This window comes from Dipodomys spectabilis, unplaced genomic scaffold, assembly GCF_019054845.1.
Source record: "Dipodomys spectabilis isolate Male_0828 unplaced genomic scaffold, ASM1905484v1 ptg000024l, whole genome shotgun sequence".
NCBI classification, from domain to species: Eukaryota; Metazoa; Chordata; class Mammalia; order Rodentia; family Heteromyidae; genus Dipodomys; species Dipodomys spectabilis.
The window spans coordinates 4987721-4998679 of NW_024870701.1; the positions used below are offsets into that span (position 1 = coordinate 4987721).

Sequence of the window (10959 nt, forward strand, 5' to 3'; positions counted from 1 at the left end):
TGCATACATTTATTATGTATTGTGTATTATGTATACATCTGTTTATATATGCTAACTTATGTTTTTTATTGTGAAAATACCATACAGAGGGGTTACAACTACGTGAGCAAGGTAATGAGTACATTTCTTATCAAGCATTGTTGCCTCCTTTGTTTTTCCCCTACCATCCCTGCCCTCCCATCTCCACGACTACTCTCCACCCCCACCACCAAAGTTGTAAAGTTCATTTTTCGACATAGCATCTTGTACATCTCATTGTTGCAATGGGTCCACCTGTATCCCTATTTAAACAATTTTTTCCCTTCCTCTCCACAAATTATACCAACATCAAATACAGTGAAAACAGGGGTTATACCATGGGGGAGGGACCTACAAAGCAACAAAACAAATCACCTTATAAATATGTTAGAAACAATAGCAAGAAAGAAAAAACCACTTGTGTCCTTATCTTGGAGTTCATTTCTTCTAACATCATCTTATCTTTTCTGCTTGTCTCAGACATATACTAGTTATTGCAAATAAGGGAAACCATGGGACCCATGTTTCTTTGGGCCTGGCTTACTTCACTTAATGTAAGTTTTTCCAAGTCTTTCCATTTCCTAACAAATGGGGCAATGTCATTCTTTCTGATGGAGGCATAGAATTCTATTGTCTCTCTCTCTCTCTCTCTCTCTCTCTCTCTCTCTATATATATATATATATGTATATATATATATATATATATATATATCACATTTTCTTGATCCATTCATCTACTGAGGGGGATCTGGGTTGGTTCCATATCTTAGCTATGGTAAATAATGCTGCAATAAACATAGTTGTGCTGGTAGCTTTAGATATGGTCTTGTTTGTGATCATTCGGGTAAATGCCCAAAAGTGGGATTGCTGGGTCATAGGGGAGCTCAATAAATAAGTGGGCTAAAGACTTACAGAGAAACTTCTCTGAAGAGGAAAGAAGGATGGCCAATAGACACATGAAGAAATGCTCAACCTCTCTAGCCATAAAAGAAATGCAAATCAAAACAACACTGAGATACCACCTCACCCCAGATAGAATGGCTATAATCAAGAACTCTAATAACAACAGATGCTGGAGGGGATATGGACAGAAGGGAACCCTACTGCATTGTTGGTGGGAGTATAAACTTGTTCAACCACTTTGGAAAGCAGCATGGATGTTCCTCAAAAGACTCCACATACGCTAACTTTTTTTTTTTTTTTTTTTTTTTTTTGTCGGTCGTGGGGCTTGAACTCTGGGCCTGGGCTCTGGGCCTGGGCTCTGTTCCTCAGCTCTTCAGCTCAAGGTGAGCGCTCTACCACTTGAGCTACAGCACCACTTCCAACGCTAACTTTTTTGAAGTCTGAAAAAGGAGAACCCTTTCATGCCCCAAGCAACATAAATTCAAAACAAAACACTTAGACACAATAGTAAGATTTTGAAAATTATAAAAAGAAAATCTGAAAATAGCCAGAAAAAGAAAAAAAAAACATTTCTTTCAAATAACAATAAGATGACTGATTTCTTTTTTTTGGGGGGGGGGTCCGGTTGTGGGGCCTGAACTCTGGGCCTGGGCGCTGTCCCTCAGTTCTTCAGATCAAGGCTAGCGCTCTACCACTTGAGCCACAGTGCCACTTTCTTTTTTCTTATGTGGTGCTGAGGAATCGAACCCAGGGCCTTGAGCATGCAAGGCAAGCACTCTACCACTGAGCCACCTTCCCAGTCTGATGACCTATTTCTTAAACTGCAGTCTAGGTAACAATGTAATAAAAATTTTTAATTACTGAAAGAAAATAGCAACATAGAATTCTATACCAAGGGCATCTTACATATTGCAATAATGACATTTTCAAAGAAAACCTGAGAAAATTCACTACCACTATACTGGTACTATAACATCCTGAGTGCTTAAGATTAAAGGAAAATTATTCCAAGTGAAAGCATGTAACTACAGGAAAAGAGCACTGGAAATAGTAAGTATGTACCTAATACATACCTATTGTCAGAATTTTACTGAGTTAATTTTGTATAAAGTCAGCACTAAGCTCAAGAAAATCAGGTAAGTTGTGCAAAAATATTCTAACATACCTCTGATTGACAGAATCTGCTAGAAATAATCTAGTCCAATTTCCCATTGTAAGTATGTTGTTTGGAGGTGCAGGAGTAGTTTTTCCCTTTACACACATACACACACACACACCACAAAACCCATGTGGATTTGGACCTTGTAGTTGTTTTGACTTAAGTAGTAAAGTGCTTTGAGTATTTTGGTTACTTAGCTTCAAGATTATCTTGATATACCCAGATAAAAGTTCTTGCTGATGGAAAACATTTTTAAAAAACATCTAACTTGCATTACAGAATACTCATCATTAAACTGCTCCAGACACACTTGAAAAGTAGTAAGAGAAATTTCAGAACCAAGTTGAATCATTTGCAATGTCTAACATCATGTAAGTAGCTAAATAAAAATTTATGCATTAATATTCACTTATATCATCCTGATAGTGGCAAATACAATCAAGCTTGCTTTCTATTTCAGTACATTTGAGATTCTTGTGATATTGACTATACCTGTAGTTTTCATTGTGCAGTTTTCTATGAGTATTCATAACTAGGTCAAAATTTGTAAAATAATTGTGCAGAAGTATAATCTTTTTGATTAATTTCACATTTATAAGACCTTATATAGGGTCTGGGAAGGTGGTTTAGTGGTAGAGCACTTGCCTTGCATGCATGAGGCCCTGGGTTCGATTCCTCAGCACCACATAAGCAAAAAGAAAAAAGCTGTAAGTGGCACTGTGGCTCAAGTGGTAGAGCGCTAGCCTTGAGCTTGAAGAGTTGAGGGACAACGCCCAGGCCCAGAGTTCAGGCCCCACGACCGGACCTCTCCCCGCCACAAAAAAAGACCTTATAGACCCAGAGGTAGTTGGAGAATTTTTAATGTGAATTACCATAACATTTGCATTAATCTGGCAGCACAGAGCAATTCTATGCTGTCCAATTTATCAATTTTTTTATGGATGTTTGCATGGTGTACTTTAAACTTGTAATGGGAACGTATTTGTTGAACTAATAATGAATGAGTCTGGGAACCAGGAAAACAAGTACTAGTTTAGCCTCTGCCAACATTTCACCATGTCACTTTTGTCAAGTCTCTTTGCTTTGTGAGGCTTTTAAGTTTTTTATCTGTAAAATTAGAGAATAGGACACTGACCTTTGAGGTCCCATATAGCTGCATCAGCTTCCCACACTTGAGTGCTTAGTACCTTTCAGGAGCATGTCTTGAGAGCAGTCAGCAACATTGTCTTCAGAGCTGGCACACTAATCTAGTGTTCAGCTCCATCACTTCAGAGTATAATATGATCAGCACACTCAAATCATCTGATCTTTTCATGCCTAGAAGTAACAAATCTTCTATGAGGATTAAGCACCTGGCACATAGTAATTCCAATAATTGATAGTTGTCATCAAATTATGATGGCACTGAATAAGAATGAATGCCAGAGAAGCCAGAGTTGGTATTGGTCCTTAAAGACCAGATAGGATTTATGGAGGCTGGAGGAGAAAGGTGAAAGAGAAAATGTCACACAGAGAATGTGATTCCATGAGCAAAGGCCTGGAAGTGAGAGTTGTGGGTTGTGGTGGGGGATATAAGGAGAAGACAGTTGGCCTGGGCAGCAGAGTCCACCCATTAGAGCAAGCATGCATGGGTAAGCCAATTGTCTCTAGGTACATTGTACAAAGGAGCTTCATCATCCAAATACCCTTTCTCGGTGTCTGGACCCTCCCTCCCTGCTTCTGAATGTTCAAACTCTGGGAAAGGGTAATACAGAACAGGAGCAGGTGTCAACTGCTAAGCCAAAATTGTTTAAAATATTGTCTTTTTTGCCAGTCCTGGGGCTTGAATTCAGGGCCTGGGCACTGTGCCTGAGCTGCTTTTGCTCAAGGCTAACACTACCACTTGAGCAACAGCTTCATTTCCAGCCTTTTCTGTTTATGTGGTACTGAGGAATGGAATCCAAGGCTTCATGCATTGTACCACTAAGCCACATTCCCAGCCCAAATACTATCATTTTTAATAGAATTTCATTCTATGAATTTTTACTGACCACTTCTTAATTTGCTCATAATTCAGTCAGCAGAGACCAGAGGCAGATATTGAAAAGTCTTTCTGGAACCAGGTGAAAACTGAAAGACCAAATGCATACTTTTAACCCACAAAGGGATTTTCCAAAATGTGCAAGGCTTGTTTCATACTTCAGGACTTGAAAGAAAAGCCATCTTGAGCATCTGCAGATGTAGCCCACAGAGTGCTGATAGCTCTGCTAGTAGGTAAGTGTGCATTTCAGGTACAAGATGTATACTAGGCAGTGCTAACTGTCCCCTACATATACTTCCCTAGATGCCTCATTTGTTCCAGATAAGGTAGAGAGGGAGCAGTTTAACTGACACAGCTTCTGAATTATCCAAAGATGCTCTCTGTCATCCACCCCTTCCTCCCTCCCCTCCCACCCCTCCCCTCCTCACCACAAAAAACAAGGAAAAGCTTCCTTAATCAGGAAAACAGTACAGTGGGGAGGTACTAGGAGACAAGGTCCTCAAATATTAAAACATAGCCTACTAAAGTAATGTCCAAATATCCACAAGGGAGAACACATGGAAATGTTAGAAATATGATCATCCATGGTATCAGCAGTGTAAGCTGAAACATGCTATGCTTCTGTCTGTTCTTTGACAATGTGAATATTATACACTTTTCACTCATTAGAAGTTGAAATTAAAAAATAGGCTTTATCTCACAAGGAGATTTGTAGATTTTGATTCCCTCCTCCAATAATTTAATTCCTCTGACTGTACCTCAGCTGAGTCAGCCTTTGATATAATTTCAAGTGCTCTAAAATCACCTCCACTTACCTTTGAGCCTCACTTGAAATGCTGTATGGTTCACAATTCTTTTCTATCAAATCATTCTACTTCAGGCATCTCTTGTTAAAACTGTGAGCATCCCTACCTACCTCCTGAATTGTGTGTGTGTGTGTGTGTGTGTGTGTGTGTGTGTGTGTGTGTGTGTGTGTGTGTGTGTGTGTGTGTGTGTGTGTGTGTGTGTGTGTGTGTGCATCATGAGGCTTGTACTCTGGGCCTGGGCACTGTCCCTGAGCTCTTTGACTCAAGGCTTGCAATCTACCATTTTGAGCCACAGTGGTTTTTTGAGCCCTTTTGGTTTTCTGGTGGTTAATTGGAGATAAGAGTCTCACAGACTTTGCTGCCCAGGCTGTCTTCCAACTGCAGTCCTCACATCTCAGCCTCCTATGTAGTTAGGATTACAAGCATGAGCCACGCTAGTGCAACAGCCTCCTGAACATTTTAACTTGCTGTCCTGTTGAAAAAGGAGAATAGGGCCTCAGGGAAGGGTTTTCTTGAGAGTACAATTTTGGAAAAGAGAGAAATGTCTGAAGCACCAAGTACCCCCCAGAGAGACCAGGCATTACCTGGTGGAGCAAGGATAGGTGCAAAGTGGAGCCTGTAGGGTAACTATAGTTTCCTAGAGTTGTGAGTAAATAAAGCCAGGATGGCAACAGGCTTATTCTGCATGTCATAAAGCTCTGCACAAGAGTATCTGTTGTGGGGCCTTGGATGGAGGAAGCCATGAGCAACTGGCATTGCTGGGAAGAAGGCATTGAAGAGAAGTTTCTTGGCAAAGTGCCATGGCTGCTCCTATCAGCTTCTGGTTCTGGTATTTCATCTGAGTAGAAATCATGTTCATCCACCAGGAGCTTTGAATACTACTCAGATGCTGATGGTGCTGCACCAAGCCCAGAAGATCTGATGCTAAAAATACAATCTGATTAGCTCTCCCTTTGCTGGGAGTTGGTTCGATATTCTTCTAGCTCTGAGAGAGACTGAGATCATTCAGAAATTTGCAAGAACATCTGTTAATAACACTAATACATTATTGCCTTTCTATTGTCTTGGCATTTTCGTCGACAGCACAAAAGTAATGGTAGGAAAATTTGTATTTTAATCAAAACAATAATCACTATTCTTCATTACCTTACAATGAAAGAGGAGAAAAGGCCCCCCCTTTTTTTTTTTTACTAAATAATATCCTGAAATTGTTATAGACTGGAGGATGCTAAGAAGAATGAGGCAGTAATGTGCCTCATGGGATTGTGGATGGATTGTGGAACCAATGCCGTGAAAAAGAAATTAATAGAAAATGGGTGAAAACTTGAATGCCTGTAATCTTGCTAATAGTATTTGCAATGCCAAGATTGTCAGTACTATTTGATAAAGGCACTATTTCAATGTCTAAGATGTTAACATTAGAAGGAGCTGGGTGTCAGTAATATAAGGATTCTCTGTAATATTTCTGTGAGTTTTCTGTGAAATAAAATTATAAGGGATTGGAGGCATGGCTCAGGTGATTGAGCACCAGCCCATGAGTGAAAATATCATATGCTGAGTTTGAGTCCTGGTCACAGACAAAAAAAAAAAAAAAAAGAAAAGAAAAATTACAGATTTAGAAGAAAATTATGAACTTAATGAAGCACTAAAAAGTTGTTGATTTAACTTTCAGCATCTTATATTTTGTGTAGAGATGCTTGTCTTGAGTCAGACTTCTTTTATAATTGACTGCAAGCTAACCTAGCCACTCTTCATGGAATACTATTTTGTTAAAGGACTAATAGCCATATTAGTATTCAGATTTGATTGATGTTTTTCTCAAAAATTAATGAAATAAGCTTACTACTTCAAAGAAAATGACTCAATATCTTTAAGTTTTTATTGTGAAAATACTATACAGAGGGGTTACAATTACATGAGCAAGGTAATGAGTACATTTCTTATCAAGTATTGTTGCCTCCTCCTTTGTTTTTCCCCTACCATCCCTTCCCTCCCACCTCCTCAACTACACTCCCCCCTCCCCCCATCTCCCACCCCCTGCCTAAATTGTAAAGTTTGTTTTTCAACATAGTGTCTTGTACATCTCATTGTTGCAATGGGTCAACCTGTAATATTTTTATCAGTGATAAAAATTGAGCATTCACCAGGTATTGATGCCTCATGCCTGTAATCCTAACTATACAGAAGGCTGAGATCTGAGGGTTGTGGTTCAAAACCAGCCCCAGGAAGGAAAGTCTGTGAGACTTTTATCTCCAATTAATCACTAGAAAACCAGAAGTGGAACTGCAGCTAAAAGTGATAGAGCACTAGCCTTGAGCAAAAGAGCTCAGGGACTGCCCAGACTCTGAATTCAAGCCCTACAACTGACAAAAAAAAAGTTTTAAATTGAGCTTTCAAGTGAAAAATTGGAATTTTTGAAAACTTGAATCTGCTACTGTAGATTTGACCACTTCTCAATACTTCAAGAGTTTTATTTAAAAAAAAAGTTTCATGATGAGGTTGATGATAGTAATAATGTATCTAATTTTTTGTTAAATAGTGAAACATGCCAATATGTAGGATATCTAAATACTTAATGAAGTGGCGCTGTAGCTCAAGTGGTAGAGCGCTCACCTTGAGCTGAAGAGCTGAGGGACAACGCCCAGGCCCAGAGTTCAAGCCCCACGACCAACAAAAAAAAAAAAAAATCTCTAAATAATGAAACAATATTTTACAAATGACCAATGCAAGATGTTAAATAACTATGCATTTACAATCTAAATTATAAGATAGATCTATGGATTTTATGAAACTACCAATAGTTTTACTATTATGTTTCATATTCTGCCTTGCAACTAATATTTAGGAAACTTCTAGTTGCTCACTAATTGTTTATATTTAAATAGAAATCTGTTTCCTTTTGTCACTAAGAAGCCTACCAATATTTTTGCAAATTTTATTCTTGAAATTGCTGTAGGAGAGTCCACTTAGTGGCTTTATCTATAGAAACCCAATTGATGTCTACAGAGAATTGAAAACTTTCTATTGTAGGTAATTTACATTTGGTGTAAAAAGTGTTGTAGGCAGAGAATTAATTTTCCTTTACATTTCCTCTCAGGCTGGTGCTCTGGCGCTCTGCATATTTTTGTGCATTTCACTGAGAAAGAGTGTCAGCCAGGAATAGGACCTACTACAGGTGAAGATATAGACTGACATGGGTAGCTTCCTTCCAGAACATCTGTTCCTGTTATACAGAGAATCTTGGGAATCACCTGATCAAATTTGAGAGGGTTGGACTCAGATATGGCATCTTCTAGTAAGGAGATGTGGGCAAAAGTCAAAGAGCAGAACTGCAAGTATGTATAAACAGAAGCCTTAGTAAGTTGAGATGCAAAAGTGTGGAGGTGGCTGCTGTATAAGAATTATTCGAACTTAGCAATCCAAATATTTCGCCTCTCTTAACATATCAGCATAGGCCAGAACTCCACAACTTAGGAAGATTTTCTCCGCTTAACGAAAGATTTAAAAATACGTATATGTCTAACTGGGACTCTGAGCTGGGGCTATTTCTGGAGCTGGCTTGACTCCAAGAAGGCGTCCGCATTTGCGACCAGTGGTTACAGCGGAACCAGGTCTGTCCCAGCCACTGCCGCAGCCCCGGAGCGCCCACCGCTGGCGGCCGAGCTCCCGCATCCCTGCATCACTGTTGACCTCCACAGTGAAGGATGAGTGAGTCCAGCTCCAAGTCCAGCCAGCCCTTGGCCTCCAAGCCAGAAAAGGACGGTACTGAGAAGCTAGGCCGCCGGGGGGGGGGGGGGGGGGGGGGGCAGGCCATGCAAGCAGCCTCCGAAGGAACCCAGTGAAGTGCCAACGTCTAAGAGACTTCCGGCCCACCAGAGGGGAGCAAAAACAAGGGTGCTGCCGGAAAACCATCACAGCTCCAGGGAGGAGACCAAGGGGCAGACCCCAAAAACTGGAGAAGGAGGAAGAGGGCATCTCGCAGGAGTCCTCGGAGGAGGGGCAGTGCCGACTGCACCCTGGCCAGGAGCAGCTTCCCTCTGGGACTGTGCAGCTTCGTTCAGCTCCCACAGCCCCCTCCCCTAATCCCCCCAAACTGCCTCCTGTCCCCTTGCGCCCTCCCCACGCACACTACAGCACACCAGCGCTGCAGGACTCCTGTGGCGAGTGGGGAGTGCTTTCTTCCACCTCCCAGCGCCCTTCCAGCCACGCACACCTGCCTCTCCCAGACAAGGCTAACTTCCCACTTAGCCACAGCATGCACCTGCTGCACCCCCACTCCCTTGTGGAGAAATTGCTCTCTGAGCTCTTGCTTGGGAACTTGCTCTGCTCCTCCACTGATGCCTCTGGCTTTTTAAAGGGGTCTGGGGGGGCTCCCCTGGCCTTACGGGGGCCCCATGTCCCATCCATTTCGACATGTCCACTCTGGCTATACTGGCATCAACAGGGGATGCTCAACTCCCAGCCAAACTGTCCCCAGCGGCCCACACTGCTCTCCCTCACCTCCCCTGCTCCCCTGCACTGGGTTGGACAACCCCTTGTGGGGAACAGGTAAGAGGGCAAGAGGTGGGGCACCCCCCCCCCAGATTTCCTATGCGATCTAGCATCCCCACTTCTGCTCTAGGCGGTTCCCCTCATCTGTGGGGCACTAATAAGGAGCTCGCCCTGCCTACCCCCTCCCTCGCCTGCCCTCACCCCTCCCCCAAGGTTCTGGTTCCATCTTTTCCTCTGCTCACAAACTACCTCTGGACAGTTGTGCTGATTTTTTTTGTTCAATGTTTCATTCATTGGCTGCTGCTACCAGCGCCAAACATTCAGTTCATCATAGCCTCCCATTCAGCCCACATTCCCCTCCCCCAGGATACTTCATGGGGGAAGGCGGTCTAGGGCACAGCAGGCTGGGTTGCAGACCACCCCAGTCCCAGGGAAGGTGGGGTCCTGCCCCGAGGATGCTGCAGCTGAGTTGGGGGGGGGGTTCCATGTTGACTGTGTGAAGAGTGTAGGGGCCACTGTCTCCCCTTGTCCTGTTGGGGAGGGGTGGCCGTTACTTGTCCCAGCCTGGGGCTCTCCTTCTGGTTTCCTATTTGCAGTTACTTGAATAAAAATATCCTTGTCTGGAAAAAATATGAATATGAAAGTGTTCTTCATCTCAGAGTCTTTGTTTCCATTTTAAGGTTTGGTGTTACCTAAACACATTTGTCACACTGACCTTGCCCTATTGAACACAGCCCTACCACTTTTTCTTTCTTTTTATGCCCTACCATTTTCTAAGAAGAGACAAAAATACCTACTTTTCTCCTTCAAATATAAAGAACAAATTTTCCCACGTTCAATTTTATTTTCAGCTCTTTTAGGGAAAGATAAGCCAACAAAGAAATATAATGATTGGCGTATTATTTTTAAAATGAATTTAATAGCAAATAATTTGTTCCATCTGGGAAAGATTGATCACATTTTTATCAACTAGACACAACTCAGAATACATTACTTCCAGCATTAAATAAAAGGTTTATTTAGAGCCACATCACTCCAGCCATTCCCCATCAGTGTCATTTCCTGACCCTGCAGTAGGGCTAAGCTCTTAGAAACTTAATTCCCTCAATATCAAAGATATTTTTGTTCACCAGACACATCCTAGAGTAGCTTTCAAGTAGTTTCTGAAGACTGTTGTGATTTCACTATGGTAATAGTTCACACTGTACTTTTCAGCCAGTGTCATGTCTCAACAATTAAACTTTCTGAGTGCTGCTCTTGTAGCACACAGACACTTATGTGAGAAGGAAGACTGGAAGTAAACAAAACAATAAAGTTTGGGATAGTCTTAGGTCCTCATTTTGATCCTCTCCATTCTAATTTGCTTAATATAGGAGATCCAGAATAGAAGAATGAAAAGGATGGAAAGAACAGACATTTGTACTCTTATTCATGACATTACTTACAATAGCCAGAAGGTGCAAGTGACCCAAAATGTCCATCAACAGGTGAATAAAAAGAAATAAAATACATTCAATGGAGTATTATTCAACCTAAAAGTGAAAGGAATTTCTGACATACAA

The 10959-nt window shown here is 41.6% G+C and overlaps 1 pseudogene; it reads left to right on the top strand.

The window, feature by feature from the left end:
• Window positions 1–8610: 8610 nt before the first annotated feature.
• Window positions 8611–9458, top strand: LOC122104248 (annotated as a pseudogene).
• The last annotated feature ends 1501 nt before the right edge of the window (window positions 9459–10959 follow it).